Raw genomic sequence first — 20,501 nt, 5'->3', positions numbered from 1 at the left:
GACTTTCAATCTTCAGGTTGCAAGGTCCTCAGCTGAGATTCAGGCACTGGTACAAACTAACTGCCCTCTCCATTTCTGAGAAATGGTACAGCGTATCTTTAACATGTCTGATATGAAGGGTATAGTACAGTACACGTATTTAAGACCTAGGGGTTCTGAACTGTTAAGAACCTTTCAGACAGTCTTCGGAGTGATTCCAGCTTTTATACACTCCGTATTTGGAAGCATTTTTGGAGGGCTTCCCCTAATCCTGCTACTGGTAGTGGGAATCCAGATTTTACTGTTTGTGCTATGCAATGGACGTCCCAGTCACCAAGGAGATGGAAAAAACGCTCTTGGCGTGACGTTACCATGATCACATGGTACTCCACCTGGGCACACCTCAACTTAGGGAGCTAAGCGAGTCTTGGTTCCTATCATTCCGACCAGTCTGGATTGACTGCGTTTTGCCTGTCCTCCGCTGCTTGTTCTGCAGACAAGAATGCATGTTAGATCTCTGTCTAACACTTCCATCGGTGGCGCCACCGGACATGGATGTATTACTGGACCCGTTAACTGTCCACGTACTGCATTGTCCCCAGCGTATTCCCATGTTGATGTTGGCATTCTTAGAGCCACCACAGGATGCTTCAGCTCCTGTTGGTTTGGATACTGGATGTACTACAGACACACAGGCTTTGGATGTCTCAATTGCTTCCCTAGCATCAGCTGTGGGAACTGAAGAAGTTCCTCTTGGCTCGATTGACCTGATTTCTGAGGTTTTACAGGGACCGTCGTCTGCGAAGGCAAGCAGCAGTGATGTTGCGTCTCCCGTGCAGGACACATAAACATTTGGCTCTCCGTGTGCTGCGAACAATTCGGCCTTTTTCCAAAACAACCGAAATTGGAATTTTAAACACAAATGGTTTTTTTTCTGTTTCCTCCTACACTATTACTGAGCACCATGGCTTTCAGACGCTCTCAGTTGCTCCACCCATATATATGAACATATTTTACAGGACTTATATGGCTTTAACATATATAAAGGATTTATAGAGTTTTAGGCATTTTTGATATACTCGGATGAGGAGTGGGTGTTATGGATTGTATTGTACCCCAATATAGGCCTGGGTAGTCACCTAACCTTGCACCTATATTTTCCCTGCCATTGTACTACATAATGGTTTTTGGTATTGACCTTTTACTCAGTTAAGGTGCTGCATAAATGTGTGGTTTTACCAGAAAACTAGGCAAACACAAGGAGATGATGGACGGAGTGCTGAAACTTTTCAAACACTCACCCCCCAGTCACAGATCTGGGTTGAATCCATTATCATTCTTTAGCTCACTTTGCCACCCCAATATGCAAATCAGTCTTGACCCTGTGCCTCTTGGGAACAGTCCAGCCCGAACTGCCAAGCCTTGTCTTCCCTGGATGGGAAGCAAGCATCCTGGGACTGGTTTAGTGCTAACAGCCCTCATCAGCCAGGCTAGCTTGAATCCAGTGGCAAAGTGAGCAAGGGACCCACGTCTGGGCATACCCTGCCAACTTAGGGCGAACAAAGCAAACACAAGGAGATGATGGACGGAGTGCTGGAACTTTTCAAACACTCACCCCCAGTCACAGATCTGGTTTGAATCCATCGTCATTCTTTAGCTTACTTTGCCACTCCTGTTCAGACACAGCTATATGCAAATCAGTCTTGACCCTGTGCCACATGGCAACAATCCAGCCCGAACTGCCAAACTATGTCTTCCCTGGACCGGAAACAAGCATCCTGGGACTGGTTTCGGGCTAACAGCCCTCATCAGCCAGGCTAGCTTGAATCCAGTGGCAAAGTGAGCAAGGGACCCACGTCTGGGCCTACCCTGCCAACTTAGGGCAAACAAAGCAAACACAAGGAGATGATGGACGGAGTTCTGAAACTTTTCAAACACTCACCCCCAGTCACAGATCTGGGTTGAATCCATCATCATTCTTTAGCTCACTTTGCCACCCCTGTTCAGACACAGCTATATGCAAATCGGTCTTGACCCTGTGCCTCATGGGAACGTCCAGTCTGAACTGCCAAGCCATGTCTTCCCTGGATCGGAAACAAGCATCCTGGGACCGGTTTCGGGCTAACAGCCCTCATCAGCCAGGCTAGCTTGAAACCAGTGGCAAAGTGAGCAAGGGACCCACGTTTAGGCATAACCTGCCAAATTAGGGCGAACAAAGCAAACACAAGGAGATGATGGGAGCAGGGTCAAGACTGATTTGCATATGGCTGGGTCCAAACTGGAATGGCATGGTGAGCAAAAAAACGATGGATTTTGGCCCAGATCTCTGGACTGGGGTGAATGTATGCCATTGTTCTGCATTCTGTCCATCAATTGTTCTTTTTGCATTTGTCACCCCGAGTGGGACGGGTATGCCCAGACGTTGGTCCCATGCTCTCCATGCCACTGGAGTCAAGCTATCCTGGCTGATGAGGGCTGAAAGCCCAAAACCGGTCCTAGGATGCTTGTTTCCAGTCCAGGGAGGACCTGGCCTGGCAGTTCGTTCTGGTCTGTTCCCATTGGGAGCAGGGTCAAGACTGATTTGCATATGGCTGGGTCCAAACTGGAATGTCATGGTGAGCAAAAAAACGATGGATTTAGGCCCAGATCTCTGTACTGGGGTGAATGTATGACATTGTTCTGCATTCTGTCAATCAATTGTTCTTTTTGCATTTGCCACCCCGAGTGGGACGGGTATGCCCAGACATTGGTCCCATGCTCTCCATGCCACTGGAGTCGAGCTATCCTAGCTGATGAGGGCTGAAAGCCCGAAACTGGTCCTAAGATGCTTGTTTCCAGTCCAGGGAAGACCTGGCCTGGCAGTTCGGGCTGGTATGTTCCCATTAGGAGCAGGGTCAAGACTGTTTTTCATATGGCTGGGTCCAAACTGGAATGGTATGGTGAGCAAAAAAACGATGGATTTAGTCCCAGATCTCTGTACTGGGGTGAATGTATGACATTGTTCTGCATTCTGTCCATCAATTGTTCTTTTTGCACTTGTCACCCCGAGTGGGACGGGTATGCCCAGACGTGGGTCCTGTGCTCTCTATGCCACTGGAGTCAAGCTATCCTGGCTGATGAGGGCTGAAAACCCGAAACTGGTCCTAGGATGCTTGTTTCCAGTCCAGGGAGGACCTGTCCTGGCAGTTCGGGCTGGTCTGTTCCCATTGGGAGCAGGGTCAAGACTGATTTGCATATGGCTGGGTCCAAACTGGAATGGCATGGTGAGCAAAAAAACGATGGATTTAGGCCCAGATCTCTGTACTGGGGTGAATGTATGACATTGTTCTGCATTCTGTAAATCAATTGTTCTTTTTGCATTTGTCACCGTGAGTGGGATGGGTATGCCCAGACGTGAGTGCCGTGCTCTCCATGTCACTGGAGTCAAGCTATCCTGGCTGATGAGGGCTGAAAGCCCGAAACTGGTCCTAAGATGCTTGTTTCCAGTCCGGGGAGGACCTGGCCTGGCAGTTCGGGCTGGTCTGTTCCCATTAGGAGCAGGGTCAAGACTGATTTTCATATGGCTGGGTCCAAACTGAAATGGCATGGTGAGCAAAAAAACGATGGATTTAGTCCCAGATCTCTGTACTGGGGTGAATGTATGACATTGTTCTGCATTCTGTTCATCAATAGTTCTTTTTGTATTTACCAGAAAACTAGCCTCATTTATTATGCATGAGGATTCTCAGAATCACAGCAGGATTACTACCTTCTGCATAATAACTATGTATGAGGGTCATCCCTTTCGTCATCCTCGGCCGACATGACACAACAAGATAGAACCCCTGAGGGTACCTTTTGGGTATATAAACACCATATCTTTGCTGGGGCAGGCAGAGCAGAAAGGCTTCCATGCTGACACACTGACGCGAGACGTTGAGGTTCCTACACACAAACACTCCAGCATGCAGTGGTCTGACATCCCTCGCGGGGTGTCCGTCTCAAGACCAAGACAGGGTCCTTCATTCTCTCACACTAGGTAATGGGGTTGGTTTTATCCTAGGGGGATTCTTGGTACTACACCTGCATACATGCTAGGTACACTTAAGTACATCTAGTTAGGGTTTCATCGTAAGAGTATGCATTATTATTGTCATGTATTTATATACCTTCGATTTACTCTGTTGGTGCTTATAATCATTTATATCTGTTTATGTCTTATGGTTGTTTCAGCACACCTATTTTACACTAGAATGATACTGGTTCAATAAATGTTTACTGAAAACATCCTTACCGTTTATTCTGTGTATCTCTCTGAGACAAAGTGAGCACTAGTGACTACGCGAAAAGTACTGTACTGTTTCCATGATCCCTGATGGGACAGGGTTGTCATGTTCGATAGTTGCCAGAAACTATTCTCTCCTTGGTAAGAGGAGTTAATAGTGGCACTGTGAGCTAGCTTGTATACAGGCGTACATACCCGGTGGGGGTGTCTGGAATCCGTCTGAACACCAATCCCACAGTTTGTTGTCTAAACACGCAGATCCTATATAGATTTATAGGCACTACACAACACTATAACCCGAATAAGGGTCTGCGTGCCAATTTTAAAAGTTTGCATCGCCGTGTTTTTAGGTCCAATGACCATCACTGAGATTTCCTAATGTTGGTGCTAAGTTCTAACCCAGTGATTCTGAAAGTGGCCCAGTGGCCCTCCTGGCCTTTAAATGCCGCCCCCTGAGCAGCAACGGCACTGGGCTTCTGTTGACTCATCTCATCACTAACATAACATTGTTTTAAAATATACTGCAAACACTTATTCAAAGGTTAATTGCAGTTAAACAAAAGGAAGTAACTAGGCCCAGAACTTTAGGAACACCTTCATTTTTAAAGATAGCAAACATGTAAAAATACGATAGTCTCTTCAAAATTCAAAAGGTGCTTTTCATTGACCTGTAGAACCATTTCACCTTAGTAAATCAAATTATAGCAGTGCATTCAAAAGGTTTTTTTTAAAGTGATGGTTTTCAAACATGATTTTAAAAACGTTCATGCCCCTCCGACAACAATGCCATTAGTGATTACATCCAAGAACAGGAGAAGGTTTTGTACAGCACGCATCCTGAAGTCATGCATTTTGAGGTCCTCTTATATGTGATAATGAGGAAACAGGAGGAAAATAAAAATAAAACAATTGCCCAGGGTCATACAACTTGGTCAAGTGGAGAAGCTGGGATTCATCCCAGGTTTTCTGGTTTTGCGTTGCGCAATAGAGTTCAGCCAGTAGATATACATGCTTTCCTTCACCCACTTTGCACCCCCTCTCCGCTGGCATGATTTTGGCCCTCGGTCTCACAAAAGACCAAACTTTACGGCCCATGGGAAAATGTTTGTGTGTCCCCATGTTCTAACCCTTCCATGAAGTCTACGAATGTATTTATGAGGTCTTGCAACCCGCTTTCCCTTTTGGCCATTAGTACGGCGTCGTCAGTATACAACAGGACAGGTAGGGGTTGGCCTTTTACTGGCGGACAATCTGTGCCCACCAATACTTGTTCAAGCTTATTTATGTATAAGGTGAATAGGAAGGAGGCCATAGTAGAGCCCTGCCTAAACCCACACCTAGTTCTAAAGCTATCTGTGCAGTATGAGTCTGAAGTACATCTGACTGAATCCATAGTGTCGGCATAAAGGTCACTTAGAAAATAGACTATGTCCTTGTCAACTCCCATATCTAAGATGATTCTCTGGTTTACCCTGTCAAACTCCTTCCTCAAAAATCTTCCTGGTCTAAAACCATATTGAAGATCGGAAAGTATGGATGTATGACGTTACAACACATACTTTTACAACGCATGCACTTACAACACAATTTTTACAACGCAACATCCAGTACAACGCATTCCATTACATCGCATGACACTACAACGCATTTTTAAAAACTACCTTTACAACGCATTCCATTACATCGCATACTACCTTTACAACGCATACAATTACAACGCATAATATTACATTGCATTTAAGGTAAGTTTTGGATAGTATAGGGGTAAAAATTACTATTCTAACTCCAGGGGGTGCAACAGTAGGGTAAGTGTTGGATAGTATAGGGGTAAAAATTACTATTCTAACTCCAGGGGGTGCAACAGTAGGGTAAGTGTTGGATAGTATAGGGGTAAAAATTACTATTCTAACTCCAGGGGGTGCAACAGTAGGGTAAGTGTTGGATAGTATAGGGGTAAAAATTACTATTCTAACTCCAGGGGGTGCAACAGTAGGGTAAGTGTTGGATAGTATAGGGGTAAAAATTACTATTCTTACTCCAGGGGGTGCAACAGTAGGGTAAGTGTTGGATAGTATAGGGGTAAAAATTACTATTCTAACTCCAGGGGGTGCAACAGTAGGGTAGGTGTTGGATAGTATAGGGGTAAAAATTACTATTCTAACTCCAGGGGGTGCAACAGTAGGGTAAGTGTTGGATAGTATAGGGGTAAAAATAACTATTCTAACTCCAGGGGGTGCAACAGTAGGGTAAGTGTTGGATAGTATAGGGGTAAAAATTACTATTCTAACTCCAGGGGATGCAACAGTAGGGTAAGTGTTGGATAGTATAGGGGTAAAAATTACTATTCTAACTCCAGGGGGTGCAACAGTAGGGTAAGTGTTGGATAGTGTAGTGTAATATTATGCGTTGTAATGGTATGCGTTGTAAAGGTAGTATGCGATGTAATGGAATGCGTTGTAAAGGTAGTTTTTAAAAATGCGTTGTAGTGTCATGCGATGTAATGGAATGCGTTGTAGTGGATGTTGCGTTGTAAAAATTGCGTTGTAAGTGTAGTGCGTTGTAAAAGTTGCGTTGTAAAGGTTGTTCCCCCTGTAAATGGAGGAGCAAGCGGAGGTCCAATACCGTACTAAGTATTTAAAGTATATGTTCAGCCTAGAGAAAGGGATGGAGCTCAGTAACCTAGGCTCCCTGCGTCTTGGTTTTGAGAAGCGGAATGACCACGGTCTCATTATAAGACTTTGGGAGTTCACCAAATCGCCATGAGTCAGATAAAACTGTACCAATGGAGGGGTCAGGGTCCCGGCATGGGTCCAGTAGAACTTGGTCATTAGGTCATCAGGACCTAGTCTCTTACCCCTCACCACTTCCTTAATAGCCAATCAGATCTCCTATGCTGTTATAGATCCTCCCAGATCTCTACTGCATTCCTCTGAGAAGGATGTTAGGGGAATGGCTGCTAAAAAAGCCGGTAGGGTTTCCGCCTGGAGGGGCATACGAGCGGCGTACAGGCCTTTATAATAGTCATGAAACTCACCATTGATAGCTGCTGGTGAGTGTAAATAACGCCCATCTCCGTGTCAGATATGCATGATAAGAGCACCCAAGACTCCTGTCGATGAGCCACGCCACCCCGCTTAGCCCTCCTCTTCATGCGTTTTAGTAATGTGTTTTTTATATTGATGACTTCTCATTCTCTCTATGGCCTTGCGTTATTCTCTTGTCTCCTCTATTTCCTCCAGTACTCCTGTCTGGGTGCCAAGGGTCCCATTAAAAACGTGCAATTTTTGTTCTAGTGTTTGGAGTTCCCTGCTTAGTTCCCTCTGGGTACCGACCATCAACCCAATACAACGACCTCCGACCACCACCTTAAAAGCTTCCACCTACACAACACTTGAGGATGCAGAGCACTGGTTAGGCGCAAAATAATCTAAGAGCACCTCTGCAAGAGAGTTGCAATAGCACGTGTCTTCCAGAGGTTGGGTTAAGCTGTCGCAAAGGTATAAGTGAGCATTCCCCAATAGCTGAACTCCTAGTAGCATGGTACTATGGTCAGATAAGGTGCATACCAAGTATTCTGAGAGTAAAATTTGTTGGGATAGTATAGGAAAGTGACCCCTTTTTGCATGGTTACCCCTCACTTTTTGCCTGACATCTGATCCAACCCGACTTGATGTGCCCTGGGTCCCTGCCAATCAGGTTTCCAGGGCCTGTGTCCTTTCCCAAAACTGTACCTTTGTAATCACAATTGGCACATCTCTGGCCACAGGTAAGCTCCTTGTAAAAGGTACCATGGGTACCAAGGGCACTGTCACAAGGGAAGACCTCTAAGGGCTGCATCATCTATTGTGCCACCCTTAAAGGCTCTGTACCTTAACACCCACACACTGCCATTGCAAGCTGTGGGTTTTGGTGCAGAGAAATGTGAAGAGTCGACATGGCACACATCCTTGTGTGCCATGCCTGCAAACATTTGCCTGGGGCTTAGGTAAGTCACCCATCTAGTAGGGTTTACTAGCCCTAAGTTGAGGGTACACTGGCATGAGCCCTGTACCCCTACAGTGTCTAAGCTTATTCTTAGACATTGTAAGTGTAGTATAGCCATAACAAGTATATGGTTTGGGAGTTGGTCATTATAAACTCCACAGCTCCATAATGGCTTTACTAAAAACTGGGAAGTTTGGTTGCAAGCTTCTCAGCACATTTAACCCACACTGATGCCAGTGTTAGAGTTAATGCAAAATGCACTCAGAGGCAGTGATGGCTGGTGACATTCGAAAGTGGTAGGGTGGAAAATTATTGACGTAATGCACTCCGGTGAGTGAGCGCAGCGAGCGAGACTAAACAACCCTCGAGAAAATTTTGGAAAAAAGTGGACAAAGGGTGCCTTTTCAAGCAAATTTGAGGAAGCAGGGAGGTTAAGAAAGAAATACGATTGAACTATTTATCATTTAAGAAATTGCCAAATGTTATGATCTATAGAGGACAATCTTTGCGTATACTGATGTTATCATTTGCCCATATTAACTTTTGAACACACTGATACACTTGAAGTGGTTTTAACTATACAATAAATACATTCATTGACTGTGCAGTGCTGTACATCAATATGATGACACTATTTCCTTAAATTAATTTTATGTTTTCATGCAAGAAACAACATTTAAAAAAAAAGTGCAGAAAATATGAATGCATTTCAAGTAGTACTCTGTGTAAAAAATGCCTGCCTGTAACAGCAAAGGCTTCCCATGTTATCTTTTCCCAAAATTCTCAGTAGAAAAGCCATCCCAGGGGCCGAGGTAGGACTCATAAACTTATTTTCACTCTCTGGTCTCCTGAGGCTCCTTATGTTGGTGCCCTTGGAATCCTTCTCAATCTTAGGCCACATGATATCCCTATTCTTCCTTATGCCATGTAGGTGTTGTGCACTATTACCTGGAGACTCTACGCTCGCCATAAGACATGTGTCTGCAAGGAAACGGTGCAACGCTCCCTCAACATGAATGTTGGACTGACAATTCCCCAGATAATTCATCCAGTGAGAGGAGCACATTGTCCTCCAGCCTACCAGGGTATTTCCATGTGTACTTCGTCATCATGGAAAAATCAGACACGGTGGGAATATGATGGTCAAAAAAGAAATGTGACCTCGCTGTTTTAATAAATAGGTGACATGCTACAACTACAGGAAAGCAATACTGCTTGAAGCGCTCTAGCAGAATGCAATGATTAAATACCTGCTGGCATGTAATATAAACTGTGTAATAAATAATGTTCAGGGTTTGCTGCTGTCATAGAGTAAAAGGTGCCTCGCACTGGGCTGTCCGAGAAACTAAGATGAAAAGAAAATAAGAAAAATGTGCTGATATTTCAAATATACATCTGTGCACTTCCAAAAACACAATGTAGGTATTATTAATCTGAGCATTTGAAAATATCTTAACATTTGCATTGTGACCGATCATATTTTAGTATTTGGGCACATCATGTCCACAGTCCACAAACTTTCCCTATAAAAAAATAAGCAGAAAAAGCCTTGTAGTTTGAATACCTGTTCTCCACACATACTCTCAACTTGAACCACCTAAGGCACCACTCGTTGTGTGGCAACATTAAGCGAGGTTCCTCATTAACTTTGCAAGTTTCCAATAAGTGGCAAATGCATTATTTGTGAATTCAATTCGCCTTTTGCAGCCCGAGGAACAGCAACAAAGGCTAAGCTTTTACGAGCAGGTTAAATTGGGACACTGGTCAAGCAATTACAGTTCATGCTGACAAAAAAAGAAAACCTCTTCAAAATCGTATGGGGCATCTCGGCGCTGCCTCCCTAAAACCTAGTCTTTGTCAGAATTTACTGGCATAATAGCACACAAGAACTGGACATGAAATAAGTGGACGTAGCATACATAACATAACACAACAGACTGAAATCATTTCTGCCTTTACCTTCTGAACATTACATATCAGATAATGTCAGATGAGTGAATAAGATCTGCAGTATTTTCCATTGTAGTATCTTTAAAAAAAAATAACCCCAGATAGGTCCAACAGCAGAAGTACCAGCGACTCCCTTGCCCCATGCACAAAATCAGTCAATAAAATGTCATTAACACATAGACACCGAATGTAATTAACAACACATAGACACCGTTGCACATCTTTTCAAATGAATTGATTGCGAAATGTAAACTGTTAGAATTGGGGGTCTCTGGTTGGCACAGGTAGGCACTTGTGACAAGCAGGGACCCTCTCCTCTAGTCAGGATAAGGCGATTACCCTCTTAAAATAACCCCTGCTCACCCTCTAGGTAGCTTGGCGTGAGCAGACAAGACTTATTTCAGAGGCGTTATGGGTTAAGCATTTGTGAACTCATACAGTAATCAGGTGACCCACCACAAATGGACTCCACACTAGGATTATCAAAAATAAGTATATTTTATATCAGGCTTAGCACAAGACCATATAACGACAGACGTATCCACAATACTATGAGCAACGAGAATTCTTGTGTAAAGTGTATCTTAAAAAAAGTCTGTGCGATTCGTATTCCTCAGTTCGGCCCTTACGGTGATGAAATGAACCCAAAGAGTCTGCCGCGCGCAGCGGACGCTTCTGTCCGATGCGCTCAAACCCGGAGTCCGAGTCGTACACAGTACCTTAGATGGAAGAGTTTGTCACGGATGAAGCGGTGAAGACAAAAGCGTTGCACGCTGCGATGTCCTTCTTTCACGGTGCGAGCTACGACTCGTGGAGGCCCAGAGTCGCGTTGCTTGAGGGGACGGTGCTTTGTGCGGTGCGGTTGCTGTTCGTTGCGGCGTACGAGCTGTACCTTGAGAGTTGATGCTCGGGTAATCCTCTGAGTGAGGTGCGAAGCGGACTGTACGCTGCAGTGGTGCGAGACGTACCCAGCCGCTCCACGCGCCGCAGCCTCCCCACATCAGTGGCAGGGTGGGCGTTGAGTAGTGCGGTTCGGAGGGGGGAAAGTGAGGTGCGGTGCGAATTCCTTCCCTCACGTTGCGAGCTACGGCTCGTGGGTGCCTCAAAGTCGCGTTGTTCGGGCCGGACAGCTTGGCACGGGCTTCCCAGTGTACGCGTCGACCTTGATGAGGCGCACACCTCTCTCTGTTTCAGCGCTACGGGGAGAACGGCGTTTCTCAGCAGCTCCTCTCAAGTCTGGTGAAGTCCACTAGTCCTGAGACTTCATTCAGGGAGCAAGCTCACAAGCCCTTGGAGATCTTTAAGGACAAGTTGGAAAATATAGTCTTTGTAGTCTTTCTCCTCTCCTTCAGCAGCAAGGAAACTACTGCAGGCTAATCCCCCAGGTCAGGGACAGTATTCCTCCTTACAGCTTTCCCAGTTCCTTCTCGTCGGGCAGAGGTTTCTTCTTGTCAAAGCAGGATCTAATTTCTTGGGCTCAGGATCCCAATACTTATACTGCAATTCTTTTGTCCTTTCAGGCCAGGGGGCCTTTGCCCAGTTCAGCCCAGTTCTTGAGTACTTTGTTTACAGGATTCTGGCTTTTCTTTTCAGTGTGCAGGGCAGAGACATCAGACGCTCCCCAGGAGGTGGAGCCAGCATTGTGGTGGAAAGGCACAGCCCTATTCAGAGTCCAGGTGTACTCCTCCCACCCATCTGGATGCAATCTCTCTATTCACCACCTGGCTGCCCAGCCTGTCTCCTGGAATTCCCCAGCCCTGTCACTCACAGAAACCAGACAGCAGATACACATCCTAGCAGAGGCCGGCTGAAATGGTTAGGCAGCAAAGACCAACTTTTTAAAAGCGGTATTTGCAAACACAGAAAATTAAAATAAACATTACCAAAAGATGTATTTTCTTATTCAGGCATACTAAACTCAAATTTCTATCATGTTCTCTGAGTCTGCTGGGATTATAGTGTGTAATAATTTCAGCAGCCCATTCTGGCCTATGGAGAACAGGTAGCCGTGCAATAGTGAAAAACGAAAATGGCTGTAATTCACCATTAGGACATGCCACACACATCAGGGCTTGTCCTACCTTATGCTTACAATGCACCCTGCCCTTGGGCCTACCATAGAGATGACTAACATGAAGTTAAGGGAAGGTTTAGGGAGTGGCAAGTGGGTGCACTTGCCCAGTCAGCATGACAGTACCAGACTGCACGCAGGCTCTGCAATGGCAGACCTTAGAACTATTTTACAAGGCTGCTTCAGTGGGTGGCACAACCAGTGCTGCAAGCCCACCAGCAGCATTTGGATTTACAAGCCCTGGGCACTCCTGGTGCACTGTACTAGGGTCTGACACTAAACCAAATAAGCCAATCATGGAATCCAATCAATACAGCAATTTACAACAGGGAGCACTTGCACTGTGGCACTGGTTGGCAGTGGCACAGTGCTCTGAGCAGCTAACACCAGCAAAAACATGAGGCACAATGACAAAAAGTGGAAGGGAGACCCACGCCATGGTGCCAGGTCTAACATAAACTCATTAAACTCAATAGTCTTCGTTAAATTAAAAAATAAACACATTCCTATCGTTGTAAAACAGAACAAAGAGTGGCCAGCTGGTGAGCCCTCGTGAGGCCATGGCTTTAAGAATATATGTAGGTAATTGCTATCCAGTGAAGAAACGTGAAATGCCATCCCTCGCTGTGTGCTCACTGAAAGAGGCACTGTGCAACCTCACCACGGGCTTCAATGGGAGCTGGAGCCAAGGGTATCCGTCCTGTGGTGCCGGTAGGGGTGATGGGCCAGCGGAGGCAGGGGAGCATCAGACACACAGCACCGAATTTACTTACACAGCTGAGGGAAGGGAATTCACCACAACGCTCATGCGTGCACCAGGGCTCGACGGAGGGGGCATGAGCAACTGTTTCATATAATCCATAGTTTCCTAATCAGAGCAGAACCATCTCTGGAACATGTGAACGTGTTCCAGAGGTGGTTCTGCTCGGATTAGGAAACTATAGATTATCTGAGGCAGTTACTCATGCCCCCTCCGTCGGGCCCTGACCGCACGGCCGGCTCCCATTATGTGAAATTAGCACTGCACTGACCCAAGCGGGGACTAGCATGGGCCTGGGACTCTCACGGCTGGCATGACAGGAGGGGGTCGCGGGTGGGGATTAATTTAATAAAAAATAAAAAAAAATAAACTTACCTTGCCTCTGGGCCGGGCTCCTGCGTCGCGCCTCCCGCTCTCTGAAAACAGGAATCAGTAAGAGGTAGCCTACCTCCTTCCCCTATGCTAATCACAACGCTGCAAAGGCAGTGTTGTGATTGGAGAGGGCGCCGTCCTTACAGGAGTCTTAGGGAAGGCCATTTTTTTCATGCAGGCTGCTAAGCAGCCTACATGAAGAAAACAGAGAGTGCTATGACTGGTTTGGTCGGCCCTGGGGCCGACCAAACAGTCAGCGCCCATAACATTGGGCTAGCCACTCCTCCCTGAACCCCCCACCTGCCCGCCCCCCAACCAGGCAATCAGGCATGCTCTTCTGCTTTCTCGCAGTGCGAGAAGCAGAAACGTAAAATGGTATTTATTCCATTTTATGTTTCTGCTTCTCGCACTGCAAGAAAGCAGTGGGGCAACACCCCGAACACCCACGTGGTGGAGCCGCCACTGCTCAGAGGGCATCTTAGTGATGCCGGCTGAAAATCAACTAGCCCTGGTGTGGTTCCTGAATAGCTGCCCTCGATTTGCACCACCAGACAGTTTTTGGACCTCTGGGTAGAGAGCCTCCGCTCTCTGGGGCAGATTTACAAGGACTGGCGCATCCCTGCATATTAGCAGGGATGCGCCAGTACCGATGCGACACGCAATTCTACCCTTGGACAACCACGGATACGACGCATTTACAATGTTGTGCACCATGGCGCAGGGATAGACAGATGCGTGTCGCATCCGATGGTTAAGGGTGGTGCATTGCTGGAGTCGTGTCGCAAGTGCGACGCAACTCCAGCAATGTTCAGGGACCACCCATACCTAACGTGCTGCACCACTGCTTACACCTGCCTCAAGGCGTAAGGTTGTGTCGCAGCTGCCTCTGAAAAGTGACTCCGTGAAATCTTGTACATTTCACTGCGTCACTTTTACGAGGTTTTTTCCGATGGAACGCCCACCCTGCATACATTAAACCTGATGCAGGTTTAATGTGGCGCAGAGCTTTACAACGTGACTCATCTCCCTAGATGTGTCAAGTTGTAAATAAGTTGCAACGCAGAAGTGACGCAACGGCAGCGTAAATGTGTCGCAAAAGGGGCTTTTAAATCTGCCCCCCTGTATCCAGAAACAAAGCCCATCCTAGGCAGAGGTGTCATGCTACCTCCCCCAGGATGGACTGGGTACATGAAAGGGGACGCTTCAAAGCCTGCCGCCTTTGGAAGCTGTCCCTGCCTTTTGCTGCCCCCAGCAATTTTCTCCCATCTGTTCTGGACCCCACTTTGGGAAAACCAAGCTAGGAAGAGAGGTGTGCCCACTTTTGCCAACCCCTCCCTTCAGATGGGGGATACGAGTTGAAGCTCACATCACAGTCCCCTCCATCTTGAAGATGGAGGACTCAGCCAATTAGAGAGAGGCTCATGCCCTCTTCCAATGGAGGGTGGCATAATAGGGGGTGTACCCACCCCAAGAAAGGGACCCATTTGTCCCGACCTGCATACCCATTTAACACCCCTAAATTTAGTGTTCATGGGCAACCTTGAACCTTGCCTCCTCAGATTTGAGTAAGAAAGAAGGACTGAAGAGCCGTGCTGACCCAGGAAGAAGAGGGCAACAGCTGCTTTGGCCCCAGTGCTACTGGCCTCTCCTGTCTTCGCCCTTCCTCCAGCAAGAACGCCGGCGAGTCCAGCAGCCAGGAACCCTCAGAGCCTAGAGGACCTGTCCTGCAACCATCTTACAGACTCTGTCTCCCATGGACACCGGATTTGCTCAAGCAAAATCTCACCACAGGATCCAGATTCCGGTGAGACTGTGATTCTGCGCCACTCTGCACCAGATGACCACAGCCTGAGTTCAAGGGGCCCAACACCACAAGGTGGTCTCCCCAGAAATCCTGACCTGGGATCTGTTGATCCCCAACCTCCCTAAAGCCTCAAAACGATGCCTGCAGCCTCAATCTGAAGGGTACCCCCGACCACGGCCCGAGCTGGTAAGAAAACCTGCTGCCAGAAGACACCCCTGCACTCGACGCCTCTCGGCCTTGGGTGACCCAAATGACAGTGTCCAGGCATCCTCCTGGATCCCAACTTACCTCTCCAGCCAGTGATTCACCTTCAGGAAGTTACCCTGCCCAAGCCTGCAGCATCTTTGCAAAACCAAAGGTCTCCATTCAAAAGCACAGGATCCCGACGTCCATTTTACACTCTACAGCGGGGCGCCCCTGTGCCGCTGGTGGTGCAGCTCCTTTGCTGCTAGCTGGCCCCTGCAATGCTGACCTTAACTCCAAGAGCTTTGTTCCCACACCCAAGTGCCTGCTCATCAGCAGTCCCGAACCGAAGGCTCCACGCCGCCTCAGTGCAACTGGTGATGCGACTTGAGTACCCATCTAGACCTTGGAAAACCTTGGTCCTAAGCCCCAAAACTCCCACTCCTGAGTTGTGTACTTCCGCTAACACTTTTCCCCCCGTAGGAACCCATATTAAGAGATTTTGGGCCTAAAAAGGTTTTGTGTTGAACTGTTATTTGTATGAAAAGAAAGTAACTCTGCTTTAACTTAAGAATTGTCGTACTTAACTATAAGTTACCAATCCTAGTGTATGGTATCTTGGTACATCACCTCAAGCACTCAAAGTAACTAAAAAGTAATCAAAGAGTAGCGAAAAGTGATTTTTATGCAATTTAAACTGTTTCTAAAGCATATAGAAACGTTTAACAATTGCATATTCAACCCCAACTGCATTTCCTTGAACAGTCTTCATTTGAGAGTATATTTTACTCGCCTGTGCCAAGTCCAGCTTGGTTCTAAAATATAACATGAGTATGCCTTTTTTATACTTACCTAATTGGTCTGGATTCTGTCTCTTGAGTGTGTGCCATCAGTCTTGATTGAGTGAATACAATAAATGCTTAACACACCCTCTGGATTAACCTAACTGCTCGCCCACACCACCACAAAGAGAGCTGCTAGTACTTACCTAATTTAACCTTTGCATTACCTCTGGGTACTCCTTGGACTTTGTGCACACTATATCTTACTTTGATGTAGGAGATACAGAGCCAGCTTCCTACAGTAAGTTTCTGAGAGCACACAAATCTATCAATGCGAGAATGCAGATTATGGATATGGGAGAAATATGACAGAACTTGCTCCTCCCCATGCTGAATCCTCCATATATCTACCATCTCCCAGTGCTCAACTCAGTCTTGCAGTCCAATCGCCAGCTTACCTGCCCCAGTGTCCATCAGTGGTTGCGTTGAGTGGTCTACCAATACATCCAACACACAATTAAAATCGCCACCTATCAGCAGATTATCGATCGGGAGGCCAACCAGAGGAGTGGAGAGTGAGTGGAGGAAAGCAATCTGGTCCTGGTTTGGTGCATAGATGCAACCCAATACAATTTATTTATCGAATAATCTCCCAACTGCGAAAACAAACCTCCCTTTCTTATCTAGAATGGAATGGGTGAGCTTGAAAGGGACCCCCACCCTGATCCATATTAAAACCCTCCTGGCTAAAGCGGAATAGGAAGAGGCATAAAGCTGTCCTCACCATCTATGCTGCAACCGATCTATCTCGGTCCCTGTAAGGTGGGTCTCTTGTAGCATGATGACCTGCACTTCCCTCCAAAGGAGGTACCTATGAATTCACGGTATCTTTGAGGCTGAACCCATCCCCTTAATGTTCCAGGACATAAACTTCAGGCTTTGTAGTTGATCAGCCATAAGTAATTTAGCCAAGGTACCTCATCCAAAGCCTCCCAAAATCTCCCCGCCTATCTCCCACATCTCCGTCTACCACTGTGGAATCTCTGTATGCACGAAAAAAACAGAAAGAAACAGGGCATAAACGGACCTCAACTAGGAACTCCCCAATCCAGGGCAGCGCAACAATGGCTGGCCATCCAAACCAACCACATCAAGCATGTCGCAAATGAATTCGTCCCCCAGTCAGCCTACAAGGGCCTCTCTGTTAGGTGCGGGCAAAGAGCGGCAAGCCAGTTCTGTGCAATGTAGGCCAAGTATATTATTTGCAGAGCAATTGTCTTTCCAGTAGACATTTAAATTCACCAAGGGGAAAATATCAATGGAAGACGTACAGGGCAATATGAGGCAGCCCAGTAACCCTCCCCCCGCTCCCCAGCATCCATCCACAGTCGAACCTCCAGGACCCATATATTAGAGCAGTGTTACTCATAGTACGCCCGCGGACCTTGCAGACATCCTGCATGTGTTTTAAAAAAAAATTAAATAATGTTAGCTAACACTGTCAGAGTGTCCGGTGCAGCAGCCCAGACTCTGAGACTCTGCTCTGTTGGAGCCGTGGGATTCCAGTGATTGTCAAAGTGGAGCTGCAGGGGCCTAAGAGGTGAAATACAACAAAGCTTTAACGTGTAAATGGTCTTTTAACGACCTGTGAAGTACTCGGGTGGGGCTGTGTGTGAGCGCTGGGAAGCTGCCTCAGTGTGGCTGTGTGTGTGCGCGCTGGGAATCTGTCTCAGCCCCGGCTGAGGGCTGACACACACACAGGGTGAGATAACAGAGGGTGAGGGAGCGAGGGAGACAGAGGGAGGGAGGCAGAGGAAGGGAGACAGAGAGAGGCAGAGAGGGAGAGAGCGAGGGAGACGGAGGCAGAGGGAGAGAGACAGAGGGAGAGGGAGAGAGACAGAGGGAGAGAGACAGGGAGAGATAGAGGGAGGGAGACAGGGGGAGGGAGACGGAGGGAGGGAGAGGGAGGGAGATGGAGGGAGAGGGAGGGAGATGGAGGGAGACAGAGGGAGGGAGGGAAACAGAGGGAGGGAGGGAGACGGAGGGAGACAGAGGGAGGGGGACAGAGGGAGACAGAGGGAGGGAGAGGGAGACAGAGGGAGAGAGGGAGAGGGAGGGAGAGAGACAGGGAGAGATAGAGGGAGGGAGACAGAGAGAGAGAGACGGAGGTAGGGAGATGGAGGGAGATGGAGGGAGAAGGGAGGGAGACAGAGGGAGGGAGAGAGACAGAGGGAGAGGGAGGGAGAGAGACAGAGGGAGAGGGAGGGAGGGAGACGGAGGGTGACAGAGGGAGGGAGGGAGACAGAGGGAGGGAGAGGGAGACAGAGGGAAAGAGGGAGCGGGAGGGAGAGATAGAGACAGAGAGAGAGAGACGGAGGGAGGGAGATGGAGGGAGGGAGATGGAGGGAGACAGAGGGAGGGAGACAGAGGGAGGGAGACATAGGGAGGGAGACAGAGAGGGAGGGAGAGGGAGGGAGACAGAGGGAGGGAGGGAGAGGGAGGGAGAGGGAGACGGAGGGAGACAGGGAGTGTGGGAGACGGAGGGAGACAGGGAGACGGAGGGAGGGAGACTGAGGGAGAGGGAGGGAGAGGGAGGGAGACGGAGGGAGGAGGCCGACAGAGGGAGGGCGACAGAGGGAGGGCGACAGAGGGGGAGGAGGGAGACAGAGGGGGAGGAGGGAGACAGAGGGGGGAGGGAGGACAACGGAGGGAGGGCGATGGAGGGAGGGCGATGGAAGGAGAGAGACAGGGGGGGAGAGACAGGGGGAGAGAGACAGGGAGGGAGAGAGACAGGGAGGGAGAGAGACAGGGAGGGAGAGGGAAAGGTGGAGGGAGTGGGGGAGAGGGAGGGAAAGGGGGAGGGAGGGGGAGGGAGGGGGAGAGGGAGAGAGAGAGAGAGATCTGTGTATGCTGGGTCTGGTGGCTCAGTGGACGAAGGCGTCTGCTGCAGGGACCTGTGCTCAACCTCATGGTCAAATTCTTTTTTGCTTTAGCCCCGCCCCTCCCCATCTGGCCCCGCCCCCACCGGTGCGGCCCTCGGCCACAAACCACACTGTAAATTAGGCCCTCAAGAGAAAGTTTGTGAGTACCCATGCATTAGAGAATAGCAAAGCAGGTCATCTGCCATCTGAGCTGAGACATAACCACTGGAAGTCCAGTCTCGTCTCCATGGTAAATTTAAGGGGTGTTACCAGGGATAAATGCCAGCACAGACATTAAATGCTAACACACACCTTCCATCATATGTTCCTACAACCAACATCAAATGCCAACATACCCACCATTGTACATAAACGCACTCTCAATATGCCCGCACAGCATTCAAATACTCTAGCCCGCCCACCCACTAACACACAAAGCAAAAAACAAAACTCCAGTGAAATTCCCTCCAAAAATTAAAGTTGCAATAGAATTAAATTGACTAATACATCGACAGTGGCTATGCCATACCCACAAAAACTAAAGACACATGAAACCTCTGCCATACTAACTCACCGTTCATTTGTGCGTAGCTGGGATTTACATCAGGGCCTGTTCTTCCACTTAGCATTGCTCTCAGTCTTCTGTGTCAGCAACCCTTGCTGTGGACAACTGTAGGCCCTTTATTCAGGCCCTCAACCCAACCACCCAGGGGGGCAATATTGACTGCTCCCCACCTTTGACCACCCAGTCACTTCACACCAAGAGAGTGCGTTTCAGTCCGAGTGTACAAATCCTTCCTATGGATGATTTCTTCGTGCATTCTTCTCATTCCCAACTGTCGGTACAGAATGAGACCGTTACTAGAGGAGCTCAATCTGCAATGGCTTCAGATCACAGGGTCATTCTAGGATATCATTCACATCACTTCACGAATGCGGGACGCCTTTCAATGGTGGGGTCAGATGAACCACTTGAAAGAGGGTTGTCCATTTCTGGTCGAAATGCCAGATTTCACAATCACCACAGATGCATCCCTCGAGGGTTGGGGAGCACACTTTCAAGGAATGACAGTCAATGGCAGGTGGACTCTAGAACAAAAAAAGTGGCATATCAACCTGCTAGAACTGCGAGCCATATTCTTGGCTCTAAAATCCTTCCAAGCCATCATCCGAGGAGCATGCATACTTGTAAGAACAGACAATACGACAAGTATGCATTACTTGAACAAACAAGGCGGGACGAGGTCAGCCCTCCTATCTCAGCAAGCGCAAGAGATTTGGGATTGGGCGATTCGCCACAAGATCAACCTCAAAGCCATTCACGTCCCAGTAATCGCGAATGTTCTGGCGGATTCCCTCAGCAGAACCACAACTTCGAATCACGAATGGGAGCTACACCAACCATTCCTAGACGGAGTATTTCACGAATGG

General features: G+C 47.8%; 1 protein-coding gene across 3 annotated transcripts in view; it reads left to right on the top strand.

Annotated features, from left to right (window-relative positions):
* LOC146805190 (uncharacterized) overlaps window positions 1-20,501 on the top strand; it is a 304,320-nt gene that overhangs the window by 134,472 nt on the left and 149,347 nt on the right. The gene's annotated exons all lie outside the window — the stretch shown is intronic.

The sequence above is a fragment of the Triturus cristatus genome, chromosome 8, assembly GCF_964204655.1.
Source record: "Triturus cristatus chromosome 8, aTriCri1.1, whole genome shotgun sequence".
NCBI lineage: Eukaryota > Metazoa > Chordata > Amphibia > Caudata > Salamandridae > Triturus > Triturus cristatus.
This window is presented reverse-complemented; position numbering and strand designations above follow the sequence as displayed.